Source organism: Mauremys reevesii, linkage group 9 (assembly GCF_016161935.1).
Source record: "Mauremys reevesii isolate NIE-2019 linkage group 9, ASM1616193v1, whole genome shotgun sequence".
Taxonomy (NCBI): Eukaryota; Metazoa; Chordata; order Testudines; family Geoemydidae; genus Mauremys; species Mauremys reevesii.
The window spans coordinates 101,287,763-101,303,063 of record NC_052631.1 but is presented as its reverse complement, the minus strand read 5'-3'; the positions used below and the strand labels follow the sequence as shown (position 1 = coordinate 101,303,063).

At 49.0% G+C, this 15,301-nt stretch overlaps 1 protein-coding gene across 5 annotated transcripts in view; it reads left to right on the top strand.

Annotated features, from left to right (window-relative positions):
* PLS3 (plastin 3) overlaps nt 1–15,301 on the top strand; it is an 81,574-nt gene that overhangs the window by 6,195 nt on the left and 60,078 nt on the right. Inside the window, exon 1 of one of the 5 annotated variants that reach the window (XM_039488599.1) lies at nt 13,942–13,960. The exons of 3 other annotated variants lie outside the window; for them this stretch is intronic. The gene's annotated coding sequence lies outside the window, so the exon portion shown is untranslated. Of the gene's footprint in view, nt 1–13,941; nt 13,961–14,041; nt 14,061–15,301 lie in introns of those variants that run through there. One more of the 5 variants, XM_039488598.1, reaches the window with a different exon arrangement.

Below are 15,301 nucleotides of genomic sequence, written 5' to 3'. Positions count from 1 at the left end.
CCTGTGCTGCTGTGACCTCCCTTCTTGCTCTAGAATCAGCAGCATCAGGGGAAGAGGAGTGAGGCTAGTGCTGGAGACCACCTGGGACAGGTGAGGAGTCCTGGGTTCCTTCCTCTCATCAGCGATTAGTAGAGGAGATGGAAAGACCCTAAGCCCCCACCCTGGGCCTGGTGGAGCAGCTGTGAGGAGGCGTTGTTGGGTGACAGGCAGGGCCGGCTCCAGACCCCAGCGCGCCAAGCGTGCGCTTCGGGCGGCAGGCGGCTCCAGTGGACCTCCCGCAGGCGTGCCTGCGGAGGGTCTGCTGGTCCCGCGGCTTTGATGCCTGCGGGAGGTCCACCGGAGCCACGGGACCGGCGACCGCCAGAGCGCCCCCCGCGGCGCACCGCCCTGCTTGGGGCGGCGCAAATCCTAGAGCCGCCCCTGGTGACAGGGAGGGCACAGAGGACTCCATTTACCTTCCCCTCCAAGTACGCCGCTGCAGAGGAAGGTGCCCACCCCACCCCGCGATGCTGCTCTGTCAGCTCCCAGAGAGCAAAGGCCCCTTTGAGGGCAATCCCTTAATTGTTGAGGGATCAGAGAAAATCTGCGTTCTTGGAAAGAGAGTTCTTCCAAGTTCTCATCCTCACATCGGGTTTTCAAAGGCCTCGTGTTTGGATGAACCTCAACACAATAAGAATTGTCATCTAGCGCCGTGTGGGCCCCTCAGCAGCACGGCCCGAAGGGTCAAAGGTGGCAGAGAGGCTGAGCCTTCTCTCCCCCCCACTCCCAACCCTTCATCCCATCCAACACCCTTCACGTCCTCCCTCCCTTGCTGTCCTTTGCTCACGCGTAGCCCCATTGTTCAGGAATAAGGCAGAGGAGCCTGACTCGTGCTTCCCTGACCCTAATCAGAGATACTCCGGCTGAGGCTTGGGAGCTGCAAGTGGTTCTTTCATGTATCTCCTGCGGCTCTTTGCAGCGCATGCTACTAAAACACTGTGTGATTTCAGTATTAACCAGTGAGGATACTTCTACCATGTTAGTAACCAATTGTAGGTGGTAAAATAATAATACCTGGTCAGTCCTTTTGCTGTGAGAGAAAAAATATATATGAGAGAGACTGACTCTAAATATTTCCCCTGTGTCGCTGTTTCAATATGACTAGATAGTAAATAAAACAATGAATTCACACGCCGGTGACTTTTGGGTAATGTCACTAATTTGGCTCCTGAAGCACTGAGGTTGGAGTATCGCTGCCCTGTTACTAGAGTCTCTCGTATCCTCTGTACTTCATTCGTGCTAGTTTCCTTGGCAGTTCTTCCAAAGTAAAATTGGTGTCTGCAGGTGGGTTTTAGAGCACGTTAAAACATTTTCTCTTACGCCAGGGCAGAGCTGCCCAAGGAAGCCCCAGCAGGCAGAGAACAGCTAATGCTCCTGGCACATGTTCTCTGAAACCTGCCATGTGTAGGGCTCGAGCTCACGGTCCACGGGTGCTGCTAAGGTTCAGTGGCCACAGCATGTCACCGTAAGCCACCCGGTTAATGTGACAGCCGACGGCCTGCAAACCACCTGGCCTGAACAAAGCGGCGTTACTCCTGCTGCACGTGGGGCTTGTCCGTTAGGCTCAGGCTGAACTGGATTTCTAACCTTTCCCCCCAGCGGCTTTGGGAACGGTCCATAGGCTGTGGAGCCAGAGGGGCCATGGCCCATCCTCATGTAGACAGTGATCCCTTATGAATCCATTACAGCTGCTGCTGGAACAACCTGGCGCGTCACTTAGGCTGCAGCGTTGCAACACTACCAACCTTTGACTTGGCCACCCCTCAGCCCCGCGGGGGATGCTGGGCCAGAGCTCAGCGAGTGGTGGTGTGACCTACTGTGCTGAGAGCCTGACTCCTGGCAGCACCAGCTGGGTGGGTCGGGGGGGGGGGGGGTCTCCCAGCCGAGGGCGGCCTGGGATCCCTGCAGAAGGAGCGAGGGGGACAAGCGGGACTGGAATGGAGTCCCTGCTGGGGTGTGGGGTGCCACTGCTGGCAGTGTCCCTGAATAACTGTCGAGGGTTTGCTGAGAGGTGGCTCTCTTGAGCTGTTCTTTCCCCCTCTTTCCTGTTTTTCCCACACAAATTCCTGTTGTGTGAACTAGTCTATTCACACCAGAGCACCCCGACCACCAGCCAGCATCCCGTATTCCTGAATGCTCACAGAGCTGCCCCAAACCCGTCACGCTGGGATTTAAGAGCAGGGCTCTGGGTGAGACGAGGTGTATGGGAAGGAACGTGTACTACGCTGGTGCGGTACTGTATTGCACAGGGATTTGGTGCAACGTTGTGATAGTGCTTCCTAATTCCACACTAGCACGTTGGAGCGAAACCTGCACTATTGAAAGGGAATTTTTTAGGGATGGTAGCAACATAATGTCTATTCCCCAGGCTGTAAAGTTGCTATCTCAGCTATGGGGCTTCTGGAGATTTCATGGCCATTGCACACTCAGGAGTACTTGGCTGCAGTGCCGGCTTTAGGCCTATTCCACCAATTCCCCCGAATCGGGCCCCATGCCTAAGAGGGCCCCGCACCCAGTGAGAATCCCTTCCCTGGCTAGAGGCGCCTTTTTAATTTTTACTCACCCGGCGGCACTCCGGGTCTTCGGCAGCACTTCGACAGCAGGTACTTTGCTCGCTCCAGGTCTTCGGCGGCACTTTGGTGGCGGGTCCTTCAGTGCCACTGAAGACCTGGAGTGAGTGAAGGACCCACCGCCAAAGTGCCGCTGAAGACTCGGAGCACAGCCCGGTGAGTACAAGCCCCACATGTTTTGTTTTGTTTGTTTTTTTTAGTCATCCTGCTGGGGCCTTGTCGAAACTGTTCAAATTGGGCCCCACACTTCCTAAAGCCGGCCCTGCTTGGCTGGTGGATCTGTGTAGCATAGACCTACCAGCCTTTCCCAGCCTGAATGTCCCCTCTGCACTACTGTGTACGGCGCGGTGGGGCTTGCGCCTTCGTGCAGTACCTTAGTGATGTGCTAGCTGGAGGCTCCCGGGGGGGAGGGGATTCATTGCTTAATAATTCTATTGCCTGACTCCTGCTCTCTCCCCCAGAAGGCGGCACTAGCAGTGTACTCTCTGCACTATAACCCTTGTTTCAGTGGTATTTGGGAAGCAGTGACGTGGGAGAAATACAGTGGTTTACCGATGTTGGGCCAACTTAATGTGCTGCTACGGCTGGTTGGCGTACGGGGAGGGCAGCAGGTGACATGGATGTTTTAGTTCAGTGCTGCTGAATGTTACTCTTGTGTTGATCTTCATGGGCCAAATGTACCTTCTGGCCCATCCTCTTGCCTGTCCTTGATGAGGCTCAGAATTTCCTTTCCTGGCTCCTCAGCAGCCTGGAAAATGTGCATTCATCATGCAAGTTATTGGGCTTAATCCTGGGGTAAGTGGGCGAAATGTACCAGCCTGTCATATGCAGCAGGTCAGACTTGGTGATCTAGTGGTTCCTTCTGGCTTGAAAGTCTATGACTACAAATAGCCACACTCAACAGAGGCTCTTGTGTGCAGTTGTAACTTAACTTAAATATGGTGCTTACCTGTAGAAAATACTTGTTTGTGTTCCTGTGCCTTGAAGAGCACAAGTTTAAAGCAACATCTTAAAGTACCATATCCAAAACGGAAAATAATGTCCTTTCTAATTCTGAGTTAAACGCAGGCCCCATCTCTTTGAAACTTAACACACAGGATAGATCTGCCTTTCCCTTCTGTTCACTTTTCATAGAAATTGGATTTGTTTAGTATAAAAAAAGCAAGTTCATATTCCCAAAATAGAACTGACAGTCTCTAAAGAAAGCTCACCAGACGACTGTCTTAGGATAGAATAGAATGGCATATTCTTGGCCTGGCTAGAGAGTGAGCCACACCCCATCTCAATTTAGGTTAAAAACAATGTTCTTTCCAGTAAGCTAGAAGCTGTGCATGATGGGCTCACATCTTGGTAGATGGCTCTAGATCATTAGGGGCTGTGGGAAGCCCTCAGAGGAACTGTTCATCACTAAATCAGCAGGAACTGGTATGTTACTCTAGGTCCCTGAGGCTGTTAATGCTAAGGTCTGGTTTACACTACAGAGTTAGCTTACGTCGACTTAACTCTGTAAGTGTCTACAGCAAAGTGTAGCTTCCACCGATATCAGGGCTTTGGAGCGGAGCCTGGAGCTGGAGCGCGGAGCAGCTCCGGAGCAGTGAAGCTGCAGGTTTTTGCCTGGAGCTGGAGCAGAGCCGGAACACAGCTCCAAAGCCCTGACCAATATAACTCGTTCACTACACTGACTTAACAACTCCACCTCTGTGAGAGTCACAGTGCTTAGGTTGATGTCGTTGGATGGACAGTGTCAGTGTAGACACTGTTGCTTACATCAGCTGTTGCTGTCTTTCACAAACCATCCTGACATGCCCCACGCTGGCAGTTAAATTGGTGTAAGTGTCCTGGTGAGGACAAGCACCACAAGAAGCGTAGTGTGGACACGTAAAACCGATTCAATTACCGTGATGGTTGTACGTCAACATAACTTAGGTTGACTTACATTTTTGTAGTGTAGACTTGCCCTAAGTGTCTGATTGCAAACCAGCAAAAGCAAGGTCGTTCGGTTACGAGTGAATATCAGTTGATGTTCCAGCATCGATTCTTGCTTCTTTTCAGAAGAGGCTTGGAGAAACAGGGACTGTGTCACGTGCTGTAACAGGTCCTACAAGCTCTTTAAAAATGCAGGTTGGCGACTGCAGATTTCTGTAGCTCAGGTATAAACTCATAACACTTGGGGGTCCCATCTCTGCTCCCTAGCAGAGTACATCAGGGACTGAAGAGGTGGGTGCTCGCTCTTGCTGACTCTTCCCTGCCTCTAGGATTCAGATTTTGGTTTTTCTTTTTGGAAAAAACTTACCTGGGCTTCAGCTATGCTTAGGAAAAAACAGACTGAACACACCACCCTGTGAATCATTTGCACGCTCAGCGTTCTAGCTGCCTATTCCCACAGCGCCTTACAACTCCCACATGACATCAGTAGCCGTGTCCCTGCATCGTGTCTCTGGCCCTTCTCCCTTTTAGGACCGAATTCTGCTTGGAGTGGGTAGAAGGGCTTTTTTTTTTTTTGTAAGGGGAACAAGTGGTATGGGAATAAAAGGAGCATTCAGATTGTGAGTCACAGTTAAAAGGCTTCTCCAGGAGGAAAGCTTTGCAATATGGTATCAGGACAGTCAGACTCTGTTAGCCTGGTCTTCTCTGGAAGGCTGGTCCATAGCCGTATCCCCTGGACAGGGAATGCTTTCTCCCAGCTCTCACAGGCTTCGTCCAGGGCTTTGTGATAAGCAGTATCCCGAAAAGTGCAGCTATTGCAGTGGTTCATAGATCAAAATTTGGTCTTTGTTGTAGCTGGAGCCTCACCCACTAATTGCTTTGAAAAGTAGGACTCAGGCCTTAAACTGGCTTCTGACTGGGAGCCAGAGGAGGGATTTGAGGATGCACTTGATGTGCTCACGGTGGCCTGAGCTATGGAGAAGGCAGCAGCCACATTCTGTCCCAGCTGCTAGAGCTCAGGCATCGCCTTCATGTTCAGCCCCGGATACAGTGAATTGCAGGAACCTGCCCGGGAAGTGACCCATGTGTGCGTCGCTGTGGCCAAGTCCTCGTCCAGCAGGAAGGGACGTCACTTCCTAGCAAGCTGGAGGCGTAAGGAGGCGTTTTTGGGAAGTGATGCCGCCCGGTCATCCAGACTTAGGGAGGAGTCAAGTCGGTTTGGCCACACTTTGACAAATGGGCCTTCAGTAGGTGCAAAGCCTTCCTTTCCCCTTTCTAATCAGCATTGCTTCAGTCTTGCCTGCGTTCGGCTTGGACTGGCCGCTCTCCCTCCACGAGCTGGTCTCTCACGGGCGTGAGACACGCTAGCAGTGACAGTGGCTGCGCCGTTTGAGAATGAAGTGTGGAGCCCCTGGCATCTCAGCATCTCTGCCCGGCATCTCATGTAGGTAATGAAGAGGAGCAGGGATAGAATGGATCCCTGAGGATCTCCTGTCTGAGAGGAGGAGCAGTTACCCCTCCCTGAGCTCTGCTGGAGAGGAGCAATTGGTCGTGCTGGACAGTCAGCTCCTGCTGCCTCGCCTAGGTGTGGTCAGCTGGGTGCAAGGCTGCAGAGAAGTCCAGCAGCTCGAGCCTGGACACCACACCTATGTCCGTGGCCATGAGGCCATCTTTTCGTGCCCTGGAGCAGTCTGTTTTCTGTGCTCTGGTCTGAGCTCTGATTGAGACACCCAGGAAGTTGGCTGACATGGCTTAATGGGCTTAACTTGAGAGTAAGTAGGGACCACTAGGGTCTCTTGTCCCTTCTCCTCAGGGTGGGGAATCACTGATCTGTGGTTTCAAAACAGCCCTGCCCAAGTGCCGTGCTGAGGATTCTGGGGGAACTGTTGCTCCCTGGAGCACCGCTGCAATGCCCCCAGCGTGTTTGGAGCTGAGCTATGAGTGTCCACACCAGGAAAGGGGTGCGTGGTCGCTAGAACCGGTGTGGCGGTCCCATCTCCATGTGGCAATCAGAGGGAAACCCTGTCTTGCTGCAGATCTGTCTTTTCTGGGCAGTGGTAGTGACGGGCTGGGTTTGAGCTCCACTGGGGCATTTTCTGATCTGTGTGGATCTTGGCTCTTGGTTTTCCTACTTGGAGCTGTTGTCTGCAGCAGAGAGAACCGGGTTACAGAGGTTCAGGGAGTGCCAGGAACTTCAGCTGCTTGCTGTGCCTCCTCCGCCCGGCTCCCTTCTATGCAGGGGAATGGTGGCAGGGACCATGAGCATCCTCAGCGTTAGAATGCAGAAATGCGATCAGGACAGTTGCACTTTGTGGCGGGTGGAGGAGGTTTGTGGACACGTCACCTAAGCAGTGGCAAATTAGCCACTGGGCCAACGGAGCCCCGGCCAGCTGGGGCCCCCCGGAAAAAATCTGCCACTGGGTGGCAGAAGCTCGGAGCCCTGGCTGCCGGATGGGCAGGGTAGGAGAAGCCCCCACACCCTGACCCTGTTCCATGGCAGAAAGGGGCAGAATGGGGGGCAGGGCTGCAGGCAGAAGGGGTGGGAAAGGTTCCCCCCATGCTCTGGTTCAGGGCCCCAGGAAACCTTACTCTGCCTCTGAAAACACTGGAGGATAGGAAGGTTTGGCCACAAGCACTGATGTATGCCGTGTAGATGGATAAGTGGGGAGTGGATAAGAAGAGATGGTTGTGTCTGAGCAGGCCAGAATAACTCTGTGCTTGGTGTCTGAGCAGACAGACCGCTCTGGGCTTCATGCTTTCTTTGCTTGGAATGGCTTCCCTGCCCTCCTCGGCCAAACGCCTTATCTTGCTTCCTTTGAAACCACATGGCCCCTCTTTCTCCTGGTCTGTTCTGTGTCTGGTGGTTCTTAACTTTGACTGTAAGATCTTCAGGGCGGGAAGTGGTGTGCATCGCTTCTGGAAGGCACTGTGTAAATATACCGTAGGTGGCTTATACAACTCCCTTTTGTAGCAGTAAGGACTCTGCTGCCTAGAAGTGTAAGGGCTGGAGCCTTTGTTGGAATATTTTTTAAATTGCTTGATACTACTTTAGTTGAGATTAAAGAGTTTGTGTGTTAGCTTAGAGGTGTTAGCGAGATGATAGTCTTCAATGTAAGAAGCTACCGCTCTTCAGGAGCATTGGAACCAGGCTGTTCTAGAACACATGCGGAAATCTTAAAATACCCTAAATAAGGAAAACAGTGAGCCCTTACCCTTTGTAAGAGAAACCTGTAAACGCAGAGATCCTCGCTGTATGATTGGTCACAAATTCATGCCCAACTAAAGGCAAAATTCCCTGCAGTGAGATAAAGTGGAAAGAGCAGAGTTGGAAAACGGAGAAAAGGCAACAGAATGTCCAATGTCTCATGCTAAACGCTGCTGTGAATTTGGACAACCTGGCATTCCACTTAGAAAGGGTGAGTAAATATCCACACGTCTAGAGCTGTGTCATTCCCTCTTGATTCTCAGAGTACGGAACGCAGCATGTAACCCCCAGCAACCTGGCTCCTATTAGCTATGGAGATTGTGCTTTAACTTTTGTTGCTTGATGAAACTGGTTCTGGTGCACTTACTCCAGATGGTAGCTCCACTGTCTTTCTGTGAAGCAAGAATATAAGTCCAAAATGCTGATGTGGAGCTGCTAACAATGTCCTTTTGAACTCCTCAGAAGTGTGGGTTTTTCTAAAAACAACCAACCAACCAAGCAAAAAAAACCTCCCTAAAAACCTCTTACTCTTCCATTAAGATTACACCAAGTATAAAAGAATGAAATATATTTAGATACTAAATGTGTAGCAAAGCTAGCAGGAAAATAACAGGGTATGTAATCCTGTAACTAGACTGTTGCATTGCATGCACAGAAGGGGACCTGCAACCTTTGACTCTGGCATTTGCACACTTTTGGGTATCTAGTGTGGAAGTAGAGAAAGAATGGACGGGGATGGGAAGGGGATTTCAGTGCAGACAGTCCCCTCTCCGACACTAACAACATACCTCAATATTCTCCCACTCTTCTGTGTGGAATAATTTTAAGACTTGGAGAGCAAAGTCACTGTAGATCCCCACCCTTTTTCTCAAGTTAGTCACATAGCCTGACACCACAGTGACCTGGAGAGAGGACAAGGTTATGCTCTGCCTCAGTGTGGTGAAAATACCAAGTGATAAGGGGCATAACTTGCATAGTTCATTCAAATGTAACACTGACATGTTTCAACTATTCAGCTTTATCAACAATAGCAGTGTGTGTAACTAACACAAATTGCAACACCTGTAGCGATTGTAATGCACATGCTTTGTGCATGTGGATTTTATTTCACAATGGCAACGAGAGTTGTCATATCCCCATTAATTTCTTAAAATGGACTAAACTGGAGACTTCTATTTCTGTACTTTTAGCCCGGATGGTGGTAGAGATTATTGTAAGTGTCTTGCTGGTTAATTCCTCAGGAAAAGTTAGAGAATACAAAGAGATTGGACCAGTAAGCGTACTTTGTAGTTAGTATGCTAGTATGATCTAGTACAGGGGTCGGCAACCTTTCAGAAGTGGTGTGCTGAGTCTTCATTTATTCACTCTAATTTAAGGTTTCGCATGCCAGTCATACATTTGAACGTTTTTAGAAGGTCTCTTTCTATAAGTTTATAGTATATAACTAAACTATTGTATGTAAAGTAAATAAGTTTTTTAAAATGTTTAAGACACTTCATTTAAAATTAAATTAAAATACAGAGCCCCCCGGACCGGTAGCCAGGATCCGGGCAGTGTGAGTGCCACTGAAAATCAGCTTGCGTGCCGCCTTCGGCACACGTGCCATAGGTTGCCTACCCCGATCTAGTATCAGCCCTTCGTTATGCAGAAGGCAGACTCCTGACAAATCTCCCATGCATAGGAAGAAAGGTAACAGAATGACTGGCTTAAATTCGGGGTAGTGGCAGATCAGTAGTGTGCATCATCTAGGGCAGGGGGTCTCAACCTTTTTTCTTTCGGAGGCCCCCCCAACATGCTATTAAGAACTCCACAGCCCACCTGTGCCACACAACTGTTTTTCTGCCGGGCTGACATTAGGGGGTAGCAATTGCCTGGGGCCCCACACCACAGGGGGCACCGTACAGCTAAGTGGCTCAGGTTTTGGCTTCAGCCCCAGGCTGCAGTCCAGTGCGGCAGGACTTTGGCTCTCTGCCCTGGGCCCTAGCAAGTCTAATGCCGGCCATGCTTGGCGGACCCCCTGAAACCTGCTCACAGCCCTCCAGGAGGCCCCAGATCCCTGGTTGAGAGCCACAGATCTAGGGTGCCTTCCTTTGCCTTCCCCTGGCTGCCTTGAGGATGCTGCCTTTAGAAGCAGCTGTAACCGATCTAGGCAGCTGCTGTTAGCCTCTCCCCCCCCGTGATGTAGGCTCTGTAGGGCAGGGCTTACTCTCCTCTTTGCAGGAGAATCAGCTGCGAAGGCCCCTTAGCATAGAGCCTAAGCAGTCTTTAAAAGAAGTTCACCTATTTGCCCTGTCCATTGCTTACTGTGACAGTAATAACGTGGAGCGGTTCTGCTGCCTAACTTTCATGTGCCTCTGATCTTACTCTGCTGGAAAGAAGGAGGGAGGCCAAACAAATTCCTACCCCCTCGCCAGGGCTGCTGTGTCTGACTCGCTGGGGAGTGCTGCTGTGAGGACTGAATGCTGTCTCAAGGCAGGTCAAGTTGCTGGATCAGCAACAAAGTTAACTATGTTCCTAACTGCACTGACACAATTGAGTGGAAATTTGTATTAAGATTATTCATCCCTGTAACTGGAATTCACATCCTATGAATCCACAGTTCAGATTGGGATTGTTTGGTGAAGAAAGTTTTGGAAAGAATGTAAATACTGGGGCCCCATTTACTTTGTCTTCATAATGATCTTCCATTCTCTTCCCTGCTAATCTACTGGCAAGGGTCTGTGCAAAACAGACTTTATCAAGTGCATATTTGTCTTTGAGTTCTAACCAGGGTTGCGGCTTTGAGATTCCAGGACGCTGACTATTCTGGAGACAGGCTTAAATATTCTTCTGTTTTGGAGCACTCCCTGGAATCTTGAACAGGAGTCCAGTGGGCAGGCAGAGACTCCAATCTGTCACTGTTTTTCTTGGGTGAAAGCAGTGTTTGTCTTTGCTCTAAGTAATGCAGCTGTGTAGAGCTGCCTGCAGTGTACCAACTACTGTAGAATATGTAGTAAAATGTTGCTTTGAACCAGAGAGTAGAAGAATGTGCTCATCTCGAACTGTTTGTGGTGGCTATAGGGGTTAAGCTAATGGCAACAATATTCCCATAGAGCCCCCATCTTCACGGCTCGCGCACAACGCGTTTCACCGTAAATGCGACGTTAAAAGAACAGTGCTTCATTTAGGCCCTGAAGCATGATTATTAGCATTGCAGTAGTGCCCACGGTTATCAGCTGGGGATCGGGGTCCCACTGAGCTGGATCCTGTGACAACACAGTAAAAAGAGGCCAGGTTTCAGCAGTAGCCGTGTTAGTCTGTATCAGCAAAAACAACAAGGAGTCCTTGTGGCACCTTAGAGACTAACACATTTATTTGGGCATAAGCTTTCGAAAGAAATTTGTTAGTTTCTAAGGTGCCACAAGGACTCCTCATTGTTTTTACTGTTCCTAAAATCTTAGTCTGGGTTGTGACAGGACTCAGCCGGTAGGTGCAAGGAACAAAGGGGGTAGGAAAAGGAGAGAGTGGCGACTTGACCATGTTATTGATATAACTTCCACCATACCACCTCAGGGAAGGCAAATTCCTGGGCCCTGATTTCCATAAATGCTACGGAGTGGAGGGGGAGATCTGGACCCTGGATGTGTTGTTTCATGTCATTAAAGCTCTTGTGACTGAATCTCTAACCCAGACTGCAGCTCATTCTACTTACAATCGCTCTGCGCTGTTTGGCGAGGTATGCAACAATCCTTTTCCTGGGGAGAATGTTCAGGGGAGGTCCCAGCACAATCTTGCTCCCACCCTGTAATCACACCTCCTTGTTGATCCAATTTTGTGCTCAGGATTTCTCCGGGGTGCTTGTAGGCTGACCAGATAACAAGTGTGAAAAATTGGGACGGGGTGGGGGTAATAGGTGCCTATATAAGGAAAAGCCCTAAATATCGGGACATCTGGTCACCCTAGGTGCTTGCCACTGCTTAATTAAATCAAGAACTCAGAGAAATGCAGTGCACTTGAATGCACCACCCAGAGTTTGCAAAACTTGCATTGCTGGTGTCCAGCTGGGAAGGTTTTGGAAGTGTTGACCCCTGTAACCTCAACCCTCCTGGAGAGATGGCATCAAGTTACATCTGCCAGTTGTAGAATGATGTGAAGAAGGCTTATCTCTGCCCTTTCTCCAAAGATCAAAGCTAGCATGGTTGGTGATGTATGTGTACTGGGGTGATGTAAGGCCCTGTTCTGGGGAGGATCTGAAGGAGAAAGGGGGCAGAGGGTTGTGGGAGGAGAGGCCTCACAGGTTAGATAAATATGAGCCCTGACCCTTGTTTGTCCATCACCCATCACATATGAACATCTGGAGATTTTGGTGCGATCTAAAGGTCTTTTCTGACTAGTCCGTAGTCCTTTATCTTCCCACCTGTCAATGCTTCAGCTTCATGATAAAGGCTCTGTCTTGCTTTAGGGGAACCATCAAAAGTTCAGCAGAGGGTAGGAGGGGCAATACCATGCTACGTGTAGAGTACACCATCCTTTGGTACGTCAAGTCTTCTGTATAGAATGCACATGAGTTAGTGTTGGCCTTGATGCACACTGGATGCTTTTGACGCACTGTCAGTATACTGATAAAGGGTAAAATGCACAATGGATATTTAAAAGCAACAAAGAATCCTGTGGCACCTTATAGACTAACAGACGTTTTGCAGCATGAGCTTTCGTGGGTGAATACCCACTTCTTCGGATGCAAGTCACTCGAGATCGAGGTCACTATGTAAAAACCAGACCTCTTTTCGCATTAGCCTTAGTGTTTTAGGAAGGTGGAAGTGGCATAAGCCAATAAATAACATGTTCCTCAAGAGCTGGAGAAATTTTCTAAGGAAATTAAAACTACAAACTACTTTTAAAATGTATACAACCTACCCTGAAGGACAATCCCTAACTGTTACAGATCTTGAGAGACAGGCCAGTCCTCGCTTGCAGACAGCCCCCCAACCTGAAGCAAATACTCACCAGCAACCGCACCCCACACAACAAAAACACTAACCCAGGAACCAATTCCTGTAACAAAGCCCGTTGCCAACTCTTTCCACATATCTAGTCAAGGGACACCATCATAGGACCTAATCACATCAGCCACACTATCAGAGGCTCGTTCACCTGCACATCTACCAATGTGATATATGCCATCATGTGCCAGCAATGCCCCTCTGCCATGTACATTGGCCAAACCAGACAGTCTCTGCTCAAAAGAATAAATGGACACAAATCAGATGTCAAGAATAACATTCAAAAACAAATTCGGAGAACACTTCAATCTCCCTGGCCACTCAATTACAGACCTAAGTCGCAATTCTCCAACAAAAAAACTTCAAAAACAGACTCCAACAAGAAACTGCAGAACTGGAATTAATTTGCAAACTGGACACCATTAAATTAGGCTTGAATAAAGACTGGGAGTGGATGGGTCATTACACAAAGTAAAAACAATTTCCACATGCTAATTTTTCCCCTACTGTTACTCACACCATCTTGTCAGCTGTTTGAAATGAGCCATCCTGATTATCACTACAAAAGTTTTTTTTCTCCTGCTGATAATAGCCCACCTTACTTGATTAGTCTCATTGGTATGGGAGCTCCCATTTTTTTCATGTTCTCTGTGTATATATATATATCTTCCTACTGTATTTTCCACTGCATGCATCTGATGAGGTGGGTTTTAGCCCATGAAAGCTTATGCCCAAATAAATTTGTTAGTCTCCAAGGTGCCACAAGGACTCCTCGTTCTTTTTGCTGATCCAGACTAACACGGCTATCACTCTGAAACCCTTTAAAATGTTGTGTTTAGACCAAGCTTTAAAAATCAGGCTTCAGGGAAGGGAGTGCGTTAGATCAGAAAGCGAAAGTGCAGTAGGACTAAACACCTCAGGTTCAGGGGAAGCCCTGGAGATGCCTACAGAGGTGTGCAGCCTTAGGGAAAGACAAAAATAAGCCTCATGTTTACTTATTTTCCTGTAGAGTCCTCAGAAACCTGCAGCGGTGTTGGACCAGGAAGTGACCTATAAAATCCTCCTTTGTGCACTGTTACTGCCCCCGGCCTTGTGACTTGGGATTAGCTGACACTGGTACCTAGCTGAGCCCTGTGACACCTCAGCACCCCCTGGGCGAGCTGAGGCACTGATGGAAAGCAGCCTACATTTGGCCGGCAGAGATGTCTTGAACATTTCGGGAACAACTCTACTTCTTGGTGAGAGAGTCCTTGTGCATGTGACAACCACATTGGTGACCCGAGTGGCAATGGTTTGCAGTCTGTACAGGTCACGGGACTGCATGGGGAGGGGAATCTGGTAAGCTAATATTTTAATGTAAAATATCCCAGAGATTCGTGGGCCGTAACGTGGCCAGCTGAGCACCACGCTGTAAGAGGCAGAGAGAAACCTGACTTTTCTATTCTACAGCGACAGGTTACATGACTGCTAATGTGAACTTAGGGGTAATTTATGAACTAACTCTTCCGTCGGGGAGCTGATTAAACGGAATGTGGAAGGCTGGAAGTCATTTCAGTTTTTCCTGGGCCTGAATGCTTCGGACAGTTAACTAATTAACGACATCAAGAGAGCTATGGTGATGGGAGACTCGCAGTCTGACAGATAATGACCTGCATTGTATGTGTGAGCCGGGATAGTTTGAGTCCCATTAAGCATTTAAAAAGCGTTCAGAGCGAGCTACCAAACAGCCTGGGGCTCACTACTCCAGAGGGCCATTGTCATAGTGGACTTCCCAGCAGGGACTTAAGAGTTAGATGGAACAATTTTTAGCAGAAACCAGAAAATCTAGTCCTGAGCTAAATAGCTGGAAATGGCTCCAAGATATCTGAGGCATGCGTGCTCATGATTCTGGTTCCCGACTTGACCGTGACCAGTTTGGCTTCAATGAACCAAGAGGCTAGCTACTAGAGGCACTTAAGACTGATGTGGTTGACAGCTGGCTGTATAAAATCCAGGGGTTCTTAAGTAGGGTGACCAGATAGCAAGTGTGAAAAATTGAGCCGGGGGTAATAGGCACCTATATAAGACAAAGCCCCGAATATTGGGACTGTCCCTATAAAATCAGGACATCTGGTCACCCTGTTCTTAACACCTGGAGATACTGATGAGTTCAAAGTCTGCCCTTGTCATAGTGAAGGTGTGGATCCTGCTTGGGGCTATGGTGGTGGGGTTACTTTAGAATTTGCATACAATTTTACAAGTGTGCATTCTGTAAGAATGCTTCCAACAATGGGTCTAGTTACTACTTCTACCTTTTCATTAGTAGGTGAAGTATTCTGTGTTGGCAGCATTTTCCATCATGTGGAATACCTGCTCACACAACTCCCCTCTACTCGCGCTGTGTTAGTGTAAAGATCTGTCCTAGCAAACTGGAGAGAGAGATTCTGTAAGACCGGAGGTCAGGTGATGCCTAATTGCCATTCCTGCTGTAGTCATGAGTCATCGGCAGAGCCACAGCCTGTTCCCTGAATAGCAATCCCGCCTTGTCCATTGCAGCAATTTGCTTTCTGCTTGGTAACTTAATATAGTGCTTCTGCAGT